At 43.2% G+C, this 9,819-nt stretch overlaps 2 long non-coding RNA genes across 3 annotated transcripts in view; one reads left to right on the top strand and one right to left on the bottom strand.

Annotated features, from left to right (window-relative positions):
* The window catches only part of LOC116090311, a 5,330-nt gene extending 3,179 nt beyond the window's left edge, over positions 1–2,151 (bottom strand). Inside the window, exon 1 of the long non-coding RNA XR_004118640.1 lies at positions 2,096–2,151. This is a non-coding gene — a long non-coding RNA (uncharacterized LOC116090311). The remainder of the gene's footprint in view (positions 1–2,095) is intronic.
* Positions 1–9,819, top strand: part of LOC116090310 — a 21,381-nt gene that overhangs the window by 8,252 nt on the left and 3,310 nt on the right. For both annotated transcript variants that reach the window (XR_004118638.1, XR_004118639.1), the window contains exon 2: positions 9,549–9,593. This is a non-coding gene — a long non-coding RNA (uncharacterized LOC116090310). The remainder of the gene's footprint in view (positions 1–9,548; positions 9,594–9,819) is intronic.

Below are 9,819 nucleotides of genomic sequence, written 5' to 3'. Positions count from 1 at the left end.
AAAAAAAAAGCAGCAGCAACACAAACCCAAACAAACCCACAAAATTATGAAATAAATACAAGGGTATAATCTAATTCTGTCTGAAGGTGACTATGAGAACTTACTAGGAGATACTTTGAAACAGGGATCTTGTATGTACCCTTAGGGTTTAAGGCTGGACCTTGGCATCTGTGGGTTAGGTTTAACAAGTGATAGTTGAGGAACACAAATACACTTAGTAAATGAAACATTGTAATTCTCTAGGGGATCATTCTTAAAATGATGAAAAAATTTTAAGTTTTAAGACCCTTGATAAGAATATAAAGACATATATATTTAAATTCTAAGTTTGATTTCAGGACTCCTAATAGTTACACATTTTTAAAATTACATTTTAAAAGTTTAGTGTGTGTGTGTGTGTGTGTATGTTTGTGAATGTGAGTGTGTGTGTCTGTCTGTGTCTCTGTGTATTTGTGTGTGTGTGTTTGTGGTATGTGCGTGTATCTGTGTACCTGACACAAAGGCCATCAGCCTTGGTGACAAGTGTCCTTACCTACTGAGCCATCTTGCTAGCCCTTCCAAACAGTTTTTAAAACATGAAAGGGAAGGAGGGAAGGAGGGAAAAACAGATTTGAAAGACTCAACCCTCATGTTCAGAAATTATGAACATACTGTGTTTTCAAAAAAGGAAAAGCTTATCTTATGAAAGGACATTCTGGGATCTGCCCGTGTGGACCAGGGCATTGGATGGGGCCATGTTCCCTGGCTTCTCTCAGTGGTATGTACTAGTTTAGTGTGATTGCTTCACAAGGAACCTGGGGAGTTGGCCAGTGTGCGCTGCCATTACTCTAAGTGCCTTGCCGATAATGAGCATCTTTGCTTTTAGGTAAATTCACATCCACATGGCTGAGTTCTCACTGTTACACCATAATGAGTGACAGATGTGAGGGACTTGGCTTCAGTTTCCAACCAGAGTCCCTTCTCCTTCTGCCTGGCATAGACATTATCACTGCATTCTGTCCTTTTCCTCTGCTCTGGTTTCTCCAAATCTGTGACAAATTGTTACGATAATATTGCATAAAATATATGTCAGTGCATAGGTTTCCTTACAACTTTTTAATTTCAGGGTTTTTTTTTTTTTCTGATATTGAGGCTTGTTATGTAGCTCAGGGTGGACCTGAACTTAAGATCTTCCTGCTTCTACCTCCCAAGTGCTAGGATCCCAAGCCTGTACCACCACGATCAGCCTTTCTACAATTTATTGATTTAGGCTGCACAAGTGGCAGATTTCTGATTTGCCTTTGCTATGTTCTCCTGGCATTCCCAGGTGGTCCAGTTCTCTTACCTTCGTGTGAGCATCCCTCCTTTCTTCTCTTTCCTCTCCCCTTCCTCCTTCCTCCTCACTTGATGGCCTTTGCCTCAAGCTGTGGAAACTAAGACTTTCTTACCTGGTATTTATTTACTCCTGTTGGTTAGATTTTCCACATATGGGAAATTTGAGATGAAATTGAGAAATACTTTAAGGATTTCTCCCCACTACTACTAGGTGCCACGGCACTCCTGAGCTCCTCCTGGGAAGGGGTGGTGTGCACCAGTCTCCACTAGGGCCTATGATGGGCTGTGGGGGAGGAAAGGGGAGCTGTGTCTTCAGGAATCAGATGGGCTGGTACCTATGATCTGAACATCATGCTCCCCAGCTACACACTAAAATTGCTGCACTGGCTGGCTGAATGAGGAAATCTGTATGTGCTCTTGGGACATGGCCACTGCCCAAAGCTCCTTACCATGTGTGTTTGGTCCCTGTTCCTCTGGACTCTGAGGGACATCTTTCTCTCCTTTACCACCCGAAGAGTGGCTCCTACGTTAGTCTGGATGGCAGGGTTGATGACTGACGGTGCCACCTGCTGTGGATCCTCAGGGTTCCTTTAGTTTTGCCTTTTGGAATTTCTTTTCTGCCCCCCTAGTATCCTTGATCTATCTGGAGTCTTTGAGTCCTGAACTGATAAGTATTTATCTGCCACACATCGAAGTGATCTGGGGTCAGTTAACCCACCTGGATCACCCACTGCAAAATAGGGTTGCTGTATAAAGTTAAACAAGGTAGGCATGTACAAACCTCTCTAGATGGTGAATCATCATCTCCTCCTCTTTCTCCTTTTCTTGCCCTATCCTCTTCTCCCTTACACTGTCCCGAGGGACCCGGTCCTGCTTGCTCTCAGTATGTGCCTGTTTCCGTCACAATGACAATCCCTCCCCCTCCCCCGCAGAATTTATTTTAGAAACAGAATTTCTATTGTGTATAGAATTATACACTGTGTATTAGCATGATGTACTATATATTGAAATATGCTAACTATTGAAATATATAATCTTTAAAAAAAAAGATAATGGTTCACAAGCAAGATGCCATCAAAGATAATGTGGCTGGAGAGAGGTGGGGTAGGGAAAGAAGCCAGGGGACAGAGAAAGGGGATATCTATGATAGACATCACCTGCGCTGGCACACACACACACACACACACACACACACACACACACACACAAACACAAATATTGATTTGCTTGAGACAGGGTTTCTCTGTTTATCCCTAGCTGCCCTGAAATTCATTCTGTAGACCAGGCTGGCCTTGAACTCAAAGATCCACCTGCCTCTACCTCCTGAGCGCTGGGATTGCTCAGCTAACAAACAACACTTTTTTTTTTTTTTTTTTTTAGATTTATTTATTTTATGTATGTGAGTACACTGTAACTATACAGATGGTTGTGAGCCTTGATGTGGTTGTTGGGAATTGAATTTTTAGGGCTCCCGCTTGATCACTCCAGCCCAAAGATTTATTTATTATTATACTGAAGTATACTGTAGCTGACTTCAGATGCACCAGAAGCGGGTGTCAGATCTCATTGCGCATGGTTGTGAACCACCATGTGGTTGTTGGGACTTGAACTCAGGACCTTCGGAAGAGCAGTCAGTGCTCTTACCCACTGAGCCATCTCGCCAGCCAACAAACAACATTCTTAAGAGAGGTGTGTATGTATATGTGATTTATAAAGAGCCACGACTCTCGTGGGCCAGCATTACTGGACTACATACTTTTCCTTCAGCTCACTAGACACTCTCCCTCTGAAAACCCAGACTGCTGCCCAACCTCCAGCTTTTCTGACTTAGAGGGCAGGGTAGAGCCTGAGAATTTTCACCACACAGGATATTGCTGCTGGTGGTCCAAGGACCACGAGCTGAGAGGCACTGCCTTAAACATTGCTACTTCTGTGAGATTCCCGGAGGGACCCCCACACTCAAATCTTGGGAGCGACGACCCCCACACACCACCAAGACATGGACTTGATGCAATCTGCAAGAAGCTTTTTATTCCAGCTAGCTGGGGCGAGACTCATATCCCTCGCAGGGGTAGAGGAGTCTGGCCCTGAGCAAGGTCTTAGGCAGCTTTTTATTTTTGTGCAGTTGCTGGGGCAAAAGGGAAAGACTGGGGTAAGGGGAAGGTACGGGGTGTTTTCTGATTGGTGCTGGCTCCTAGGGTCCAGGGGCCAGCTAGCTACCTGGCAATTGTTTTGGGCCAGGTTGTTTCTGAGTTCTTGGGCCAAGTCTTCTTGGTTCCCTTGTTTCTGGGTTCTTGGGAACTGGCCTCCCATTGTTTTTAGGTTCTGGGAGCCTGTCTCCCACTGAGTTCAACTAATGGCTGAATTCCCACAGTACAGTTTGAAAATTTTAACCTCTCACTTCCTAACCACCCCTTCAACCCCCAGGTCTCACTTGTTAGAAACTAAAATTCTTGGGCTGGCGAGATGGCTCAGCGGGTAAGAGCACGGACGGACTGCTCTTCCGAAGGTCCTGAGTTCGGATCCCAGCAACCACATGGTGGCTCACAACCACCGGTAATGAGACTGGACACCCTCTTCTGGTGTGTCTGAAGACAGCTACAGTGAATTAAGCTGGAGCGAGCGGGGCCAGCAGAGGTCCTGAGTTCAGTTCCCAGAAGCCACACTCATGATAGCTCATGGCCATCACTACAGCTACAGTGTACTCATACACATAAAATAAATAAAGAAACTAAAATTCTTGAGTACTACCTGAGTTACCACCGTAAGTTCCCTGCTGAGTCAACCCTTCTAGGAGAGGGACCTGGACACAGCTTCATCAGCTGGCAGGATTCTTATCCTCAGGGGTGTTTGGAAAGGGTCTCAGAGTAATACAAGTGAAAACAGAGCCCCACAGCCTGTGTTAGTAACAAATACTTTAGTTCAGAATTGTTAAAGGTTTAGCTGGTAGTTGGGGAAAAAAAAGTGAATGCAGACTGAAAAATGTTCTTTTGACTGAAAATTGTTCTTTTCTCTTCCTCTCTCTCTCTCTCTGTCTCTTTTTTTTTTTTTCCTTGAGACAGGGTTTCTCTGTGTAGCCCTGGCTGTCCTGGAACTCACTTTGTAGACCAGGCTGGCCTCGAACTCAAAAATCTACCTGCTTCTGCCTCCTAAGTGCTGGGATTAAAGGCATGCGCCACCACCTCCCCGCTGTTCTTTTCTCATTACACGGAACTTTCCTCTCTTTTTTTTAACCCATATTAGCCTTTAGGACACTAATGCTGGCCTCTTGCTTAGATAATGTGAAGTAGAAGTTTAAACCTCTTAGTGGACTTTGTCTCAGGCTCTAGAATTGAACAACACGTCTATTCCGTAAACTGAGTAAGATAAGCAGGACTGAGCAAAGCAGAAATTAATAATAATAAAAAAAAATGGATTGGTCATTTCCCTGTTTGTCCTTCCTTCCCTCTCTCTCTTTCCCCCCCCTCCCTGTTTTCACTTAAGGCCACTCAACAACTCTATTATGGTTGATTCGTCTGATAACGTGAAGCCTTGACATGAGTGACTCCATTTTGACTTTTAGTCTATTGGCTCCTAGTACACAGTGCTCAGTCCAAAACAGTGACTCCTGAACTCGTTAGTTAACAAACCAGTATTATAGAGCCTGGTCTTTTAAAATATATAAATGATCTCATCTTACTTCTTTTTTTTTTTTAAAGATTTATTTTATTTCATTTTTATGTGTATGAGTACACTGTAGCTGTACAGATGACTGTGTTCCATCATGTGTGTGGCTGCTGTTGATCTCAGGACCTCTGCCGGTCCCGCTCGCTCCTGCTCCGCTGGCTCTCGCTCCGCTCGCTCCGGAGTAATTTTCTGCAGCTATCTTCAGACGCACCAGAAGAGGGCGTCCAATCTCATTATGGGTGGTTGTGAGCCACCATGTGGTTGCTAGGATCCGAACTCAGGACCTTCGGAAGAGCAGTCAGTGCTCTTACCCACTGAGCCATCTCGCCAGCCCCCCTCATCTTACTTCTAACCCTATTAAATAGATTATTTCCGGTCTGGAGAAGAATTTAAAATTGAAAAGCTAGATATAGACACCTCAGTATTTTCTGGTTTAAAATAGTGGATGCTCTTATTGATCAATGTTCCAACTATGGGATTTATCTCATTCCTTTCTCCAACCAGGCTGATTTCTTCTGTAGAGGGATGGTTAGTGTCAAATCATCTGAGAGAAGGGAACTTCAGTTGAGAAAATGCTTCCATAAGATCAGGCAGTAGGCAAGTATGTTGGGCTGACCAAGCCAGCTCAGTTAACTGGGTCTCGAGGGAGGGAGGAGTGAGGATTGAAAAGAGAAAGACTATTAGATAACACTATAACATGACTGCAGTCAGTTCTGAGGCTGAAGGGGGTTTATTTTTTTCCAGTCTGCTTTTATACTATTTTAAGTACATGCAAAGAATAAGGTCAGAACTAGGTCAAGGAACAAGCCAGGCAATAAACAAAGTCCTGTGGTATTCAGGGACTTATCAAGATGATCAAGAATTTAAGCCTGCTTCCTTGTCCTAGCCCAATGTCAAATTCCTGCCTGGGCTTACTTCCTTGTCTTAGCCCAAAGTCGGAATCTTGCCTGAGCCTACTTCCTTGTCCTGGCCCAATGTCAAGTTCTTGCCAAATTCCTAGAAAGCAGGCCCCCAAACCTCTCCACATTGGACAATTTCCAAATTAGTGATTGATGTGGGAGGGCTCAGCCCATTGTGGGTGGTGCCATTCCTGGGCTGGTGGTCCTGGGTTCTATAAGAAAGCAGGTGGAAGCCATGGAGAGCAAGCCAGTTAGTGGCACTCCTTCAAGATCTCTGCATCAGCCCCTGCCTCCAGATTTCTGCTCTGCTTGAGTTCCTGTCCTGATTTTTTTCTTCAGTGATGGAGCATGATATGCAAGTGAAAGCCAAATGAGCCCTTTCCCCCCCTACTTGCTTTTGGTCGTGGTGTTTAATCACGGCAATGGAAACCCTAACTAAGGAAATTGAGAGAGGAAATATGCATGATTTTAATTCTGAGGGTCACCTGTCAATGGTCTCGATGGCCCTGCCCATCTTGTTGTAATTACCTTCTTGTCTTGGAACTATCAGACTTTTCTCATGGAATGGCAAGTTTCATACTAGGCTGCCAGTGAATCAACTTAGAGCATAAGACAGATGCATCTGAGTCCTGTAGGAATTTGTTCTGCTGACATAGAGGTGAGGACTTATAGGTACTGGGTGATGTCAGTGGATTTTCCTGGTTTCAGAACGAGTATCTTACTTGTAATAGAACATGGTCTGCTTTTTGATGAATGGGAGATACTATACAGTTCTTGAATGATAGAGATACTATACAGTTCTTGAATGATAGAGGTACAGTGCAGTCCTTGGATTAGGTTTAGGGGTCCTTAGCTATCTCTCCAGGCCCTGCTCCTATTCCTATGTCCAACACAACACAATGTGTTAATGACAGCCTGTATCAGTCTTGCTCTATATATTTATCTAAGTTTTTCCAGATTCACAAGACAATTTGATATAAAAGTCGCTGACAAGGTTGAGCCAAAATCTGCTAGTTTTACATTCAAGTGTGACAAAGACCTTACTTTCCCAATGACTAAAAGTGTCAACCTGCATCTAAGGGCTTAATGCTAGATACTGTTGGACAGATAAACTCACAGGCATTTTGGAATCAAAGTGCAATGTCAGGCAGCTTTTGATTAAGATAAAAGCACTGATATTATAAGTAAGAACTACAGCACCAGGTGGCTGTGTTAGAACAGAGGCTTCATGGATGGCAGAGGTCTTGGGGCCAGAGCCTACCTAGGCTGAGGAAAAAAGCTCTGAGGAGGGACTGAACCTGAAACATCATGCATGCAACTGTGTGAGACCCACATGCTGCAATGGTGTGAAATGTGGCCATTGCCATGAGTTGAAGGAAATAGAAACCTGGGGAAAGAAAATTCTAATGTCTTGTTGGATGTCATGGTCTTTTACAAGCTGGAGGAACGGACACTTGGGAAATGCAAGAGAAAAGGACAAGGAATAAGCAGAAGGGTCAAGTTTGATTCTGTGATGCCATTAAGATATTACATTTCACATTAGTTATCAAGAACAGATGTTAGTGTGAGTCAAATTGATTTGATATAAAAACACTATGTCTTACTTAAATGTACTGACTTCTTAAAGATTCAAAGAAAGTGGCAATTTTACTGCCTATGGCTTTTTTTTTTTTGTGCTCCATGGGTATAGTAATCTTGCCTAAGAAATGTCTAATGTGAAGTCTCCTTTTCCTCTCATAAAACTTAAGGATGAAGTGTATGAAGAAAGACGACACAGGGAAGAGTTTTAAAGAAATGGTAGTAAATTCTGGTTAACTACACAGCTGGGTACACTTATTGGCCTGACTCCAAAACATTACATAGGAAGAGGTAGCAAATTCAGCTTCTGTACCTCAGAGTTCATCAGAATCCAAATCTTTTTCAATTCTCTTTATACTGGCCTTAAAATGTTACTTGGCTGAAATTATCTGCCCCTTGGTAGCAAAGAGTGTCTCACTGTCTATACATGGATTGATCAACTTGACATTCATGGTTTTCAATAGTTGACAGCTGCCCTCCACCCCGTTTCTAGAACACAGGTCTTGTGGGTGATTTATAGGCGGGAATGATTTAAGGCTCAATGACCCTCCTTTTAACAGCCCCTGTAGTGCTTCTTACTCCTTACTCTGAATTGTACAGCATTGCCCCATCCAGCTCCTCACACTTCAATTTTCCTTCCAATTTTTATGCACTGACTTCTTCCTTGACTTTAAGATTCACCTTGGAAGAAAAATGAACATTTATTGAGGCTTCACATACGGAGGATACTATATCAGCCTTTGACTTTATCTATGGAAAATAAGAGCTCTTTGAAGAAGAGATTATTTTAGCTTCCACCCACTATCTCCCTTTTTTTTTTTTTTTTTTTTTTTTTTTTTTTTTTTTTTTTTTTTTTTTTTTTTTTTTTTTGGTTTTTTGAGACAGGGTTTCTCTGTGTAGCCCTGGCTGTCCTAGAACTCACTCTGTAGACCAGGTTGTCCTTAAACTCAGAAATCTGCCTGCCTCTGCCTCCCAAGTGCTGGGATTAAAGGCATGTGCCACCACTGCCTGGTTCCACTATCTATCTCCTTTTACAGTGATAGACATGAACCAAGGTAACTGTGGTGGCCTCTGTGACTTCCCCATGAGTACTCCATAAGTAGACATTTGACTCTTGTTAGGCCAGTTGAGTCATTGCTTAGGGAATCTTCAACAGGACCTGGGAAAAAATAGAATGAATTTTCTCCCCTTGGTTAAGCTAGAGAACAGAGACAAGCTCATGGTTTCACTGTCGATGAAGTAGGAAATAAAAGAAAATCATGGAGAGATGCAGAGGAAGGAGAATGGAGAAGGCAATAGAGTCAGGGAGGAGAGAAAGAAGCAGGTGGGGAGAGGCTAACTCGTGGTGAGATTTTACGTCTCTGTTGTCCAGTGGACTTATGTTCTTCCCAATGGGTATGTGAGCCTTCCAAGGGCTTCTCTACTCCTTTTATCATAAGCTAGTTTTGGTTGGATTTCTGTCTTGTAATCAAGAACCCTGGTTTTCCTAGAGAGTAAACAGAATACCCAGAACACATGCTTACTCTGGGTGCTGTATGATACTTTTTTTTTTGGTTTTTCGAGACAGGGTTTCTCTATAGCCCCGGCTGTCCTGGAACTCACTCTGTAGACCAGGCTGGCCTCAAACTCAGAAATCCACCTGTCTCTGCCTCCCAAGTGCTAGGATCAAAGGCGTGCACCACCACCGCCCGGCCCTGTATGATACTTTTGTCCTCAACTGAGTCTGGTTGGTAATCCTAATCAATGCATGTGGGTGCTCTTGCCTTCTTCCTACAGTTGAGATGACAAGGAAGAGAGCCAAGCATCTGATAGTACAGAAATGACTTCAAGATAGTGATTGCTGTCTATTGTTCATCTTGTTACCTTGGTGTCGAAACTGTAACTTGCACTTTTTATATCTGACAGCAGAACAACTAAGTGTAAATGCATTTGATGATAACATTTTTAAAGACTGAATCTAAATGCAGTGTTGTAAGAAAATGTGGAGTTAAAATCCTATCCTTCATTCCTCCCTTCCTTCCTCCCTCCCTTCCTCCCTCCCTTCTTCTCTCCCTCCCTTCCTTCCTTCTTTCCTTCCTTCCTTTTTTATAGAACATACCTTTAATCCCTCCGGCAGGAATACAGACACACCTTTAAGTACATACCTTTAATCCAAAACAATGATGTTTAATTGAGCAAAGTGATGAATCAGAAAAGAAAGATCTGAAAAAATGAGTCAGAGATAGGATACACCCAGCTCTCACTAGAACAGACAGGAAAGAGAGGCTACTTAAGAACAGTGATGGGAGAGAGTAGAAGTCTGTGGTGTTCAGTTCAGTTCAGAGCAGTTCAGTTTGTGGGGTTCAGAGGCAGTTATTGTAAG

This window comes from Mastomys coucha, unplaced genomic scaffold, assembly GCF_008632895.1.
Source record: "Mastomys coucha isolate ucsf_1 unplaced genomic scaffold, UCSF_Mcou_1 pScaffold15, whole genome shotgun sequence".
Taxonomy (NCBI): domain Eukaryota; kingdom Metazoa; phylum Chordata; class Mammalia; order Rodentia; family Muridae; genus Mastomys; species Mastomys coucha.
This window is presented reverse-complemented; position numbering and strand designations above follow the sequence as displayed.